Source organism: Tenrec ecaudatus, chromosome 13 (genome assembly GCF_050624435.1).
Source record: "Tenrec ecaudatus isolate mTenEca1 chromosome 13, mTenEca1.hap1, whole genome shotgun sequence".
Taxonomy (NCBI): Eukaryota; Metazoa; Chordata; class Mammalia; order Afrosoricida; family Tenrecidae; genus Tenrec; species Tenrec ecaudatus.
In genome coordinates, this window is record NC_134542.1 from 96,121,791 (window position 1) to 96,133,239 (window position 11,449).

Below are 11,449 nucleotides of genomic sequence, written 5' to 3' on the forward strand. Positions count from 1 at the left end.
TTTCCAGTCAGTTGGTCAGGTAACTGTCTTCTAAATTTTTTAGCATAGACAAATGAGTGCTTACAGCGCTTCATCAGCTTGCTGAAACATTTCAATTGATATTCCATCAATTCCTGGAGCCTTGTTTTTGCCTAATGCATTCAATGCGACTTTGACTTCTTCCTGCAGTATCTATGGTTCTTGTTTATATGCTATTTCTAGAAATCGTTGAACATCTACAAGATTTTTTTGGTTTTGTTTTGATTTTTTGTTTTTTCATACAATGAATCTATATTTTTCATCTTCTTTTGATACCTACTGTAAAATTGAATATTTTGTTCATAGGAGTTTTCAATATTTCAACAGCAGGCTTGAAAATTTTCTTAAATTCTTCCAGATTCCTATATGTGGAGCATGTTCTTTCCTTTTATTTTATAACTCTAGGTCTTTGAAAATTTCATTACAGTAGTTTTCTTTGTCTTCATGAACTGCCCTTTCAAAAGAGCTCTTTGATTATTTGATTCCATCATTTCTTCCATTTGCCTTAGCTACATAAAATGTTCTTGAGCTGTTCTCAAGCTTCAGGTGGAATAGACTCAAGGCTGTATTTTAGCTCTCATGGGCTTCTTTAAATTTTCATCAGCTTTAGCCTGAAGTTACATATGAAAAATGTATGTTCGGTTCCATGGTTGGTCCCTGGCCTGGTTTTAAGTGTGGACATTGACCTTCTCTATCTTTTCTTCCCACAGAGGTAATCAATTTCAATTTTCTGTATTCCATATGGAGAAGTTCAAATGAATAGTCTCTATTAGTGTGTTATTGGAAAAGGTTATCTGCTATAAACAAGTTGTTGATCTTGCAAAATTCTATCATGCAATCTCCAGCCTCATTCTACCACCAAGATCATATTTTCAAGCTAATGTTTCTTCATGTTTTTCAAACTTTTGCATTCCAACAAGAAATAATTATCAATACATCTTGATTGCATGTTTGATCAATTTCTGACTCAAATCCATAGAATTCTTCAATTTCTGCACCACTAGCTTTAGTGATTGGTGCAGAAATCTGAATAATAGTCAAACTGATTGGATTTCCTTAAAGGTCGATGAATATAATCCTATCATAGACAGCACTGTACTTCAAGATAACTCTTGAACTGTCCTTTTGGAAGATGAATGTAACCCTCTTCCCCTTGATTGTGTCACTCTGGCATAATGAAACCATGCGATTTTCGGATTCAAAATGGACAATCCCAGTCCTTTTCAGCTCTCTAACACCCAGAATATCAATCTTCATGTGTTCCATTTCATTTTTTAGCAACCTCCAATTTTCCTAATTTCATACATCAAACATTATAAGTTCCAATTATTAAGTGATGTTTTAAGCTGTTTTTCCTCATTTAAATTGGGCCTTACAATCAAATGAAGGCACAGAGGGGTTTGCTCCATCCAAGTCACCAAGGCCAGGCCTCCTTTGAGACATCAGCTCGGCCTCGGTCATATATTCTGTGGCTACCAGCCTGAGGGGCTCACCTTCTGGCACTGTCTTGGACAATGTCCTGTTGGATTCATGAGATTTCAGTAAATGACAACGTTTAAATGCCATCCATAGAATTTTCACTGGCTAATGCCTCTGAAGTGGACAGTCCATTCTTTCTGGGTAGTCTGTTCTTACCCTGGAAGCCCTGCTGAAACCTGTTCACTCTGAGTGGCCCTGCAGGCATTTGTGATACCAGGGACATAGCTGTCAGCACCGCAGCAACGCACAAACCATCACAGGATGAAGACCTGACAGACACTTGGTAGAGTTTTGTGCTAGTAACTGTTTAATAACCATTTCTCCAGGGGCACAAATTTGTTTAAACCCCAATTTATATTGTTTTCCAGTTTCTACGGTATGTTTGTACCCATCATAATTGATTACAATCTAACAAAGCCAAGTCCCTAATGAGGAATCAGGAAGAAATGAATGCAATTGGCTCTCATAAACTGATACATACTGACTCCACCAACCTTATATGCCAGTCCCAGTTTATGACTCATAAATGAGAGAACACACTAAGAAATTCATGAAAAAACTCTTTAGTTAAGTCTCCAAAATACTTTCTATATTAATTCATGCTATTTAGCTATAGCAACAACATTTTATTTGTGACTTCCTAATATCTTGACATTTAGCTCATTTGTCCTTATTCATAGTTGATCATGGTGGCTCCAGGTTTCGTCAATAAATCACAGTCAATTGCTTCCAAAAAACCCAAACCAAACTCACAGCCATCAGGCTGGTCCATCAAGACCCTATTGGACAGAAGAGAATTGCCCCTCTGCCTGTGTTTCTGAGACTGAAATTCTTTAGGGGTGTAAAAAGCCTCTTCCTTGTCATCATGAGAGGCTTGGTGGTTTCAAGCTACCAGGGGAGCTCTGCTGGCACTGTGGTTACACACTGGGCATACTGTGTAGCATGGTGGGCAGTTGGAAACCACAAGCAGCTCAGGGAGAAAGACAGAGCTTTCTACTTCTCCAAACACTTACGGTCTGGGAAGCCCACTGGGGTCGCTGTGAGTAAGCAATGAATTGGAGGGCAGGGAGTGTGTTTGTTGTTGTTGTTTGAACCTTGTGTTGGACCTTGCGGTTAGCAGCTCAATGAGTAACCACTGTGCAGCAAGAACTGGATCATACCGTCTTTTTCCCTCCAAACCTATTCATTGTCTATACATTACTAACATGTTTACTTATCTTTATTAATTTTATATTCTCTATATATAACTGCAATGTATAAAAGTCAGTATTATAGTGGCTTTTGGCTTTGTTCATATCTATAGCATCAATACCTAGAACAATTCATAGAATAGAAATGTTTATTCAATAATTGAGATGATCACTATTGCTGTTTCTCATTGTGAGTGTATATATGTTAAGGGAGGTTACGATATCATATTGTCTTTCAACAAAATATTTTTGCTACTAAAATGTGGACAATCCTATTCTAAATTGCTTCCAGTTTTGAATCCTGTATTTTTCTTGTGTATTCCAAGTGAGTTAAACATTTATAATTTTCTATAAAACAGAAAAGATGCTCAGTTTTCCTTTGAAGTAAATAATTTGTTTGCTTTAGTAAAATATCAATAAGCAAGCTGGCTCCACTGCGTTTAAGAAAGCTTCCCTCTATTGTTCTAAAATGTGAAATTTCTTAGCGTTCAGTTTTCCAGTGGTTTTACAAAATGGTTTGGGGGTGGGGGGAAATTATGTACAACATTTAAAAGAATGTCTTTCAACAGACAATTTTTAAAATAGACTAAGCAACCAGTCCTAAATCCACATTGAAAAAAATTATTTTGGAAAATGAGTCAGGTAAACCACATGCCAGCCTCTTGTGAGCAATTTGAATTCAATTTGTAGCAGAGAGTGCAGGCACTCCGAGATCAATAGCCCACATTCAGCACAGCTGACACACTACACCTGATCCAGAGCCAACCTGGCTGGGGACCTATTAGTCATACCTGTGGGACTTCCCCTCGCTTTTATCTCCAAGTATATCTCCTAGGATTACAGGTACTTGAGGCTAATTAGCTCTGCTCTATTACCTGCCATGAAGGCCCTCTGTTTGTGCAACAGCCCCTTTGCCTTCCAATTGGAGATAATCAGGGTGCCACAGTACACTAAAGGTAAAATGATAGCCTTGCGCCCACCCCTGGCTGCTTTTATCTGTTAGACCACGCGCTAGTGCCTACACACACATACGCACACCCCAGAGGGCAGACAAGATAATAGCTGGACTGACCTGTTACAATTGTACCTTGTTTACTTTGTTGGTTCTCCAGGGCCACCCGTCTGTCCCCTTTCCAGTGTGATTACGCAATTAGAGCTAAAGACTATAAACAAATAGAGATTTGTCCCTCCCCCAGATCTCTGAAGTTGAGCCTTTTAACTGCTGAGCATTTAGCTAGGAGCCTACACCTTGCTGACACATGGAGGCAGACCTGCAGCGCGGAAGGAGTGGATTCGGGCCTTACCTGCTCTTGCTCCTGCCTTTCGTGAGCAAGGGAAGCGGGGTAGACTGCAGGATTTATGCATTTGTGCAAGTTTTAGAATATAGCCAAAGATTTTATTCCCCCTGGATAAGTGTTTATTTTCACTGTTTGCATATTTTTAATCCAGAGAGTCAACACAAAGAAACGTTTTAATGCAGTTCTGTCGGTTAGAACCAGCCAGATTCTACCCTGGGCTGTATTCATATTCCTATGGGGGAAAACAGACTCAGGACAAGGGTGGATCCCCTGAACACTTCGGACAGAAAGAGCCAAGGTAACCACAGTTTTATTAAAAAGGCATTGTCTATTGTCACTTTATGAACTTTTGCCAAAGAATATTTGAAAAGCATTCCTTTCCAGAGGGATATCATGGTCCTCTTTTATGTTCATGATAGCAACAAACTATGTACCCATTCTGATTCTGTTTTATTTCCATTTTCAAATTCAAAGTACCCCCTTCGAAGAGATTTATCCCAGGCCACAGGAGGCAGGCACTGTTAAATAGGAGTGACATACCCAGACTCCACGTCCACAAAGACTGGAAAGGTGACCTTGTTGGATAGAAAAGACGGGTTTGGGGACTTGTATGCAGCCCTCTGTGTGACCGTACGTTGCACTACTCTTTTACTCACATGTGACCAAGACAGGGACTTGGAAAAATGTATCTCTAAAAAAAATGAGCACAAAGTGCCACAAAGTTGGCAAGAGGCACTCAGACTCGGTATGACACAATTGTAGGAAGTGGTGAGGACTGTGCCTAATTAAGAAGCATGGGCCCTCAGAAGTCACTTTTCAATTCTAGCAAACACTCTTACTTGGGAATAGGCCCACTGCCATCAAGTCCATTCCAACTCATAGTGACAGTGTAGGACACAGTAGAAAGGCTCCTTTGGAATTCTGAGACTAGGAATCTTTACAGAGCAGACATCCTCACCACTCTCCTATGGAGTGACTAATGAAACTCTGCTCTCTTGAAAGGTATATTTGCCAACTGGTTTTTGAGAATGGGGCTTGTATCAGTCTGGGTAAAATAAAAAAAATCCACAGAAACGCCTATGTATGCGAGAGCTTGATATAAAGGGTAAGTGTGCATCAAGAAAACATCCCAACCCAGTGCTGCCCAAGCCCACAAGTCCAACATTGACCCATATGTCTGACACCAACCCACAAAGTCCTCCTCCATCTCACAAAACAAACACTATGATGCCAACTGCAGGAGGAAAGCTGAATTTATGAACGTGTGAGCATCTCAGTGCTGGCAGGGGTCTCCACACGGCTGCTCCAGCAACTAGGGCTGCATTGGGGTAGGTTCATGTGGCTTCTTCTTGGGGATGTCTTGCGGGAAGTGAGCCTTGCCAGCTAAAGCAGGGAACCGGCTGAGGCAGCTGCACCCTGGTCCAACCATCAGAGAGCAAGAGAGCCGAGAACTCGAAAGGCGAAGCTCAGCGTGCCATTTATCCCTCCACCCTTCAATTAACCCCACATGTTTTTTATCATCCAGGTTGGCACAATAAACTAACTACCTAAGGTTCAACCTGAGGTTACGTTTGATTGCATATCTGTTTGTTTCTGACAACAAACTTATAAATGATTGTTCAATAAGTTCCTATGCCTATGCATCAGACACTCTGATGGAGCATTCGGGTAAGCACTGAGCTGCTAACTACAAGGTTGGACATTTCAACCCACCAGCTTCTCAACCCACCTAAGAGCAAGATGGGGCTATCTGCTCCCCTTAGTATTTATAGTCTTGTGGTAGAGTCGCTATGACCCAGAATTGACTTAATAGCAGTGGATTTGGGTTTTCAGTGTCTTTATAGTCTGTTAGTTTTGTTTTTTGGGTTTTTTTTACATGAATATGTAAAATCGTGATTAGATTATTTTTCATCTATATCTGTCTTCTGTTGAATAACTAGAGAATGAGATACAGGTGCGTTCATATTCCAGCGTGAACAAGTCAGCTGAAACAGAATCACAGTTGTTCCCATCAAACAGGGCAGGTACTATCTAGTTGACTACATTCCCCTTCGTCGCTCTGACTCATTTATGTGAACCATCTAGTTTTTCCAAACTTGTGAGTTTGCTGCTTTTGATTTATTGTGATGCAAATCATCAAACAAAAATTAAAACATTGCCCCTGTCCCCAGGCACCACAGGCTCCGCGCACTGCCAGCCAACGTTCGGCCTCTAGAAAAGGCTGATAAGGAAATTAAAGTGAAGACTAAGAACAGCAAATGACGGCAGGCAACCAGGAAGCTAAACTACCTGGAATCTGGAGGAATGGAAGAACCAACCGAAGTGGGCCCAAGATGGATTGCCTGCCAGCAGCTTGATTGTAAATAGATGAATTGCTGATGTCATTGCCTTCTATATAAAGAGTTAGAGACCCAGCGAAGGAAAGGAATTTGCCTAAAGTGAGGCAAGAAGAAGTAAACCAAAGTTAAAGTCAAGGATGGCGGGAGAAATGACCTAATTTACCTGGTCGCCACCAAGGCCAAACCTTCTTTCACGTGAAAGTGAAAATCCTGTCCCTTGTGTTCATTGAAGTTTTTCGTCCCAACAAAAAGAAGGAAAGGAGAGAAAAGCTTTTCTTAAATGATAGTAATTAAGGACCTTAATGCATAGTTAGATAAGCTCCGTCGATCCTAGAGACCCGGTTATTTTTGGAACTACAAAATGCTGAAGCGAAGCTGCACTTGCTCTGTAGTCTTACCTTCCTGCACCACGAGCACTCTGAGGCGGCCTCCGCAGCTGCTCTGTCTGTCCGAGTTCTGTCGGGCAGACTCTGTCGGCGGGGAACATCGGCATGGAGAGGCACGGGCAGGTCCAGGACCCGTGTGTAGATCTTCACAGTTGGCTTCCAATAGAATCACGTTTTTGTTTTTGGATTCCCAAATGGATGCTCGAGCTTAGGAACTAATGAGCGCAAGTCAAGTTCCCTACCGGACAAATGTTCTCGGTGCCTCAGGAAGTGGGAGTGGTTTCATACCAATCACCGGAAGTGCTCTGTCCTGCTCTGTGGCTGTTCTGGGACTTTGCTTTTCCATCTACTGGGTCGACGCTGGCAAGGCCGTTTTGGGTGGCCACGAAGCGAATGAAGAAAGGAGGCCATCGAGACTCACTTTAAGGACGTTAATCACAATTTCCTGGCATCTTCCTGAGGAAGACTTTACATAGGACTCAGTATGTTGCACTTCATTCAGAAACGTTCTCAAGCATCTTCAGAGATGCCGAGGTGCCCTTATTCGGGATTAGGAGCCAGCAGGAAAATAGATTAACTTTTTCTCAAGACCTTGCTCCAAGAAAACTATATCCCTTGGGATCCAAGGGCATGGCACTTGTCATCATTTCCAGGGTGTGAGAGCAAGACACGGTGTTATCACACGTCCCCATGCTGTGTTTAGAAGAAACAGAACTTACAAGCAGGTCACCAAGCACCATCACTTACCTTTCTCACAGTCCAAAGCCGTCCCTGTTCTTAACTTTGGCAGGATTGCTCCCCTCTGTTGCTCCACCGCTGATCATGACGATGACAAAGGCTTAGATCCCTATGTTAGCTTTTACTCAGGTGGCTTACAGAGCTAGTTTCCTGTAGTTTTTAGGAGGGAAGAGATGGGGGTTTTCTCTCCCAGAAAGTAGTCCAGGCAAACCAGACTACCTTAATTTAGCTAATAGTATAGTTCTGGTTGATTTTTCATGGTTTGCCTTCCTTATTTGTGAAAGACTTAATGAAACTATAGTTACCCTAATAATAGGTTTAGGGATCACTTTACACTTTGAATTTTTTCTGTTGCCACATTATCCCAATTGATTCACTTTAGCGGCTTTTTTTTCATTTGTAATCACCTTATTACTTAAAGATACTTATCCAAAGAAAGGACTCAAGAAATCTGATCAAGTAGAATGAACATAAAACCACGCTATATATATCATTAGTGTGTTCACTGTAAGCTTTGTATGGTTGCATTTTGCCATCACCTCTTTACTTGTTTGCTTCCAGCAATGGTAATTTTTCTATCTCAGGTGGATTGTCATTTAAACAAAGACATTTCTTAGTAATTTAAACAAGAACATAAAAACCCCTCAACCCCTGCTTGTGTCACATTAAGTTATTCAATCTTTATTAAGTTGTATTGTCATACATTTAGATATTGCAATGTTTTAATTGCCTTGAAATTGTATTTTTTAAAGGCCTTCTTGCTAGACTTTATTATTAAAAAAGAATCAGGTTGTCAGCTTAAGAGCAAAATAATTAAAACATTGGTTATTTTTAATAACCATGTAGTAGTTACATAATCTCATGTCAATTTGGAAATATATAAAAATATTGGGGTGACTTTTAGCCTACCAATCAGGTCATATCCTGATGGCCTCACTTGCAAATGAGATGGGTAGCTCTGTGGACGCTAGTCTCTTTCTCTCTCTCTGCTTTCATGTTCCGGCTAGTGGGCAACCCCAAGAGCACCTGGAACCCTGCCACAGTTTCCACCTACTTCAGGTCCACACGACTTCACACACACCAGCCTGGAGAATCTTGCATTCTGCACCCTTGCATGTGGCTGTGTGAGTCTGAAGAGGGACTAGTATCAGACTTATGGACTTGCATTAGACCGGGTTGGGCTGGTTTCTTGATATATAATTACTCCTTGGCATAAAGCTCTTCCTTACACATATATGAATTCACTGGATTTTTTTTCTCTAGTCAGTCCAGCCTAAAACAAACCATTTGATCTTTCCAGGGACATTACCACTTATCTTGAGATTTTCCAACAATCATGAATGAATATATGAAGAGGGAGGCTATTAAATGCATTGCATATGATGGCATTGTTATATTTACTTTCTCCAAGGGGTAATTCCCCGGTCTTCAGCAAAACATCAGCTTGAAGACTTATGATGAATATAATATGATAATCCAGAAAATGAACAGAAATGCATGACTTTGACTTTTAATCCGCTAATTAGATCAATGAACCATTCCAGGTTTCACTCGGGTGTGATGTACGGAAAACTTCTTGAGCAACGAAAACCCAAAATTCCATACACCAAACATCAAAATAATCAATACGCATGTAATCTCTTTAGACTTATGCAGAATATATCCATTGTTATAAGTTAGTATGGGGACAAAGGGAAAAGTGAATATACTGAAGCTATTGATTCTATGATAAAAACTATATAGTGTCTTTAGAATATAGGAAACATTAGTTTACAGTTGGCTCTAAAATGTGAAATTTTAGGTGAAATGTCATAATACTAATATTAGCGCACACTTTTATTTTATTTTTGAATTATAGCATTGTAAAACTGGTTAAGTTCCAAGGCATTATCAGCATAACTTACTCTAGATTCAGTGGGTGAATATTCCCCTGTTTCATAATAATCTGAAGTTTATAAGCTTCAAGAAAATATAGCAAATGCCTTGATTTCTTTTAAACAAAAGATACCTAGAAATAGCAACAAGAAAAATAAGGTAGAATTTTTTTTGACTAAAGGGTACTTGATACACCCTGCTTAGTTCACAGATAAACTAATCTTATGAAGAATCATTGTTCTTTTAGTACATCACCTGACCTTGTGACAAGGGTGAGAAACAAGAAAATGTTGCCTAAGGCACTTACAAGACCTACAAAGACTTTATTAAAAAGAAAAATACCCACAAATTTACTACTGATCCATCTATATCTTTTATCATGTTGTGTCAGCTCTCATGAGGGACCAGTAACTTGAAAGATGTGAGCACAAAACACACACACAAGCAATTGTAGAATGCAAGAAAACCATTTCAAAATAGCAGCTTTCCTTGTATATACTTGGGAGGGGAGGGAAAGCTTCAGAAAAATTAAATTTGCAATTACTATGACTAATGAATGTGCTTTATAACTAGGCTGCTAAATATGTATTAAAACACTATATATACTGGTTATGCCATGAGCAGCTAATCATAAGGTCAGCAGTTCAATACCACCATCTGCTCTGTGAAAGAAAAACTAGTTTTTCAACTCTCTTAAACAGTTGAAAACAAACAAACAAACCGAACAAGCTGCCATGGAATCCACAATGACTCATAGAGACCTCTCTTTGGATTTATAGGACTGTAACTTTTTACTGTAGTAGAAAGCCGGATTTTTACCCGTGGGGATGCTGACCATATGAATCACACCCACCCCAACAAGGAACCAATACATCACAGTCTTGGAGATCCACAGGACAAGTTCTCCCCTGTCCCGTAGGAGGCTATGAAATGGAATCGCCTCGGTATCACCTGCACAAGAAGCTAGCTGTCATGGGATTGATTCCAACTCCTGTATCTCAATAAAAATTCCAAATACATCAAATTGGGGATATTTAAATTATATAGGACATAGCACAGAAACACTTGCTTAGCACAATAATCTTTTAATGTTCTTTATATCTTTGTTACAACTAAACTGTTGCCACAAATATAGAAGGTGTATGAGGTCTGTCATTTTATGAATCTATGTATGAGACCATCTGCATTTTATGATATGACCCCTTGATTCTCAATATGGTTAAATAAATAATCATCAGTTCACCAAAAGAAAACAAGTTCTTTGGGTTAAAATGTAACTAGGTGTTCTAAATTTTATATTTATAAATACACAATGTTGAATTTCACTTAAAGTACTGATGACCAGAACTGACTGGAAGCCAGTGATGATCATATTGACAAAGACTAGATAAATATGAAGTCATCTGCCTTATAAAAAAGGAATCATTTAAATCACAGCAGTGAAAATAAAATATATCAAATAAGAAGACAGTAGTCACACTTCAGACACGATCATTAACTTGCTTTCTTAAGCTTGTGGTTGGTAGGTACCCTCCAGGCATCTCTGGCCCATAGAGCTCCTATGCACAGCAGAGTGGAGCACTTCATGGCCCTGCGCCATCCTTTCAACTCTCCTTATAATTGAGCTCACTGCTGCAGCCAGTGTCGATCCATCTCATTGAAGGCTTTCCTTCTTTTCCCTGCCCCTCCACTTTACCAGACTCTATCCTTCCCTAGTGGCCGGTCTGTCCTGACAACATGTTCAAACTACGTAAGAGAGTCTCATCATCCATGCCTCCAAGAAGCCCTCTGGCTGTACTACCAAGATATTTGGCTTTTTGCTTCTGGTAGTTGGTGGTATTTCAATATTCTCCCCAGGACCATGATTCAACCGTCTTCATTCTTCTCCCATCTTCCTTATTCAATGTTCAACTTTCAACTGCATCTGAGGCATTTGAAAATACCATGGCCTGGGTCAGGTGCAACTTAGTCCCCAAAGGAACGTCTCTTCAATACTCTAAAGAGGTCTTGAGCAGATGTATCCAATGAAATATGTCTTTTGATTTGACTGCTGTTTCCATGGACATTGACTGTGGATCCAAGTAAGACAAAAATCTGTGACCACTTTAACCTTTCCTCCATTATCA

At 40.0% G+C, this 11,449-nt stretch overlaps 1 pseudogene; it reads left to right on the top strand.

Annotated features, from left to right (window-relative positions):
• The first annotated feature begins 7,194 nt into the window (after positions 1-7,194).
• On the top strand, positions 7,195-7,916 carry LOC142424035 (transmembrane protein 69 pseudogene; annotated as a pseudogene).
• The last annotated feature ends 3,533 nt before the right edge of the window (positions 7,917-11,449 follow it).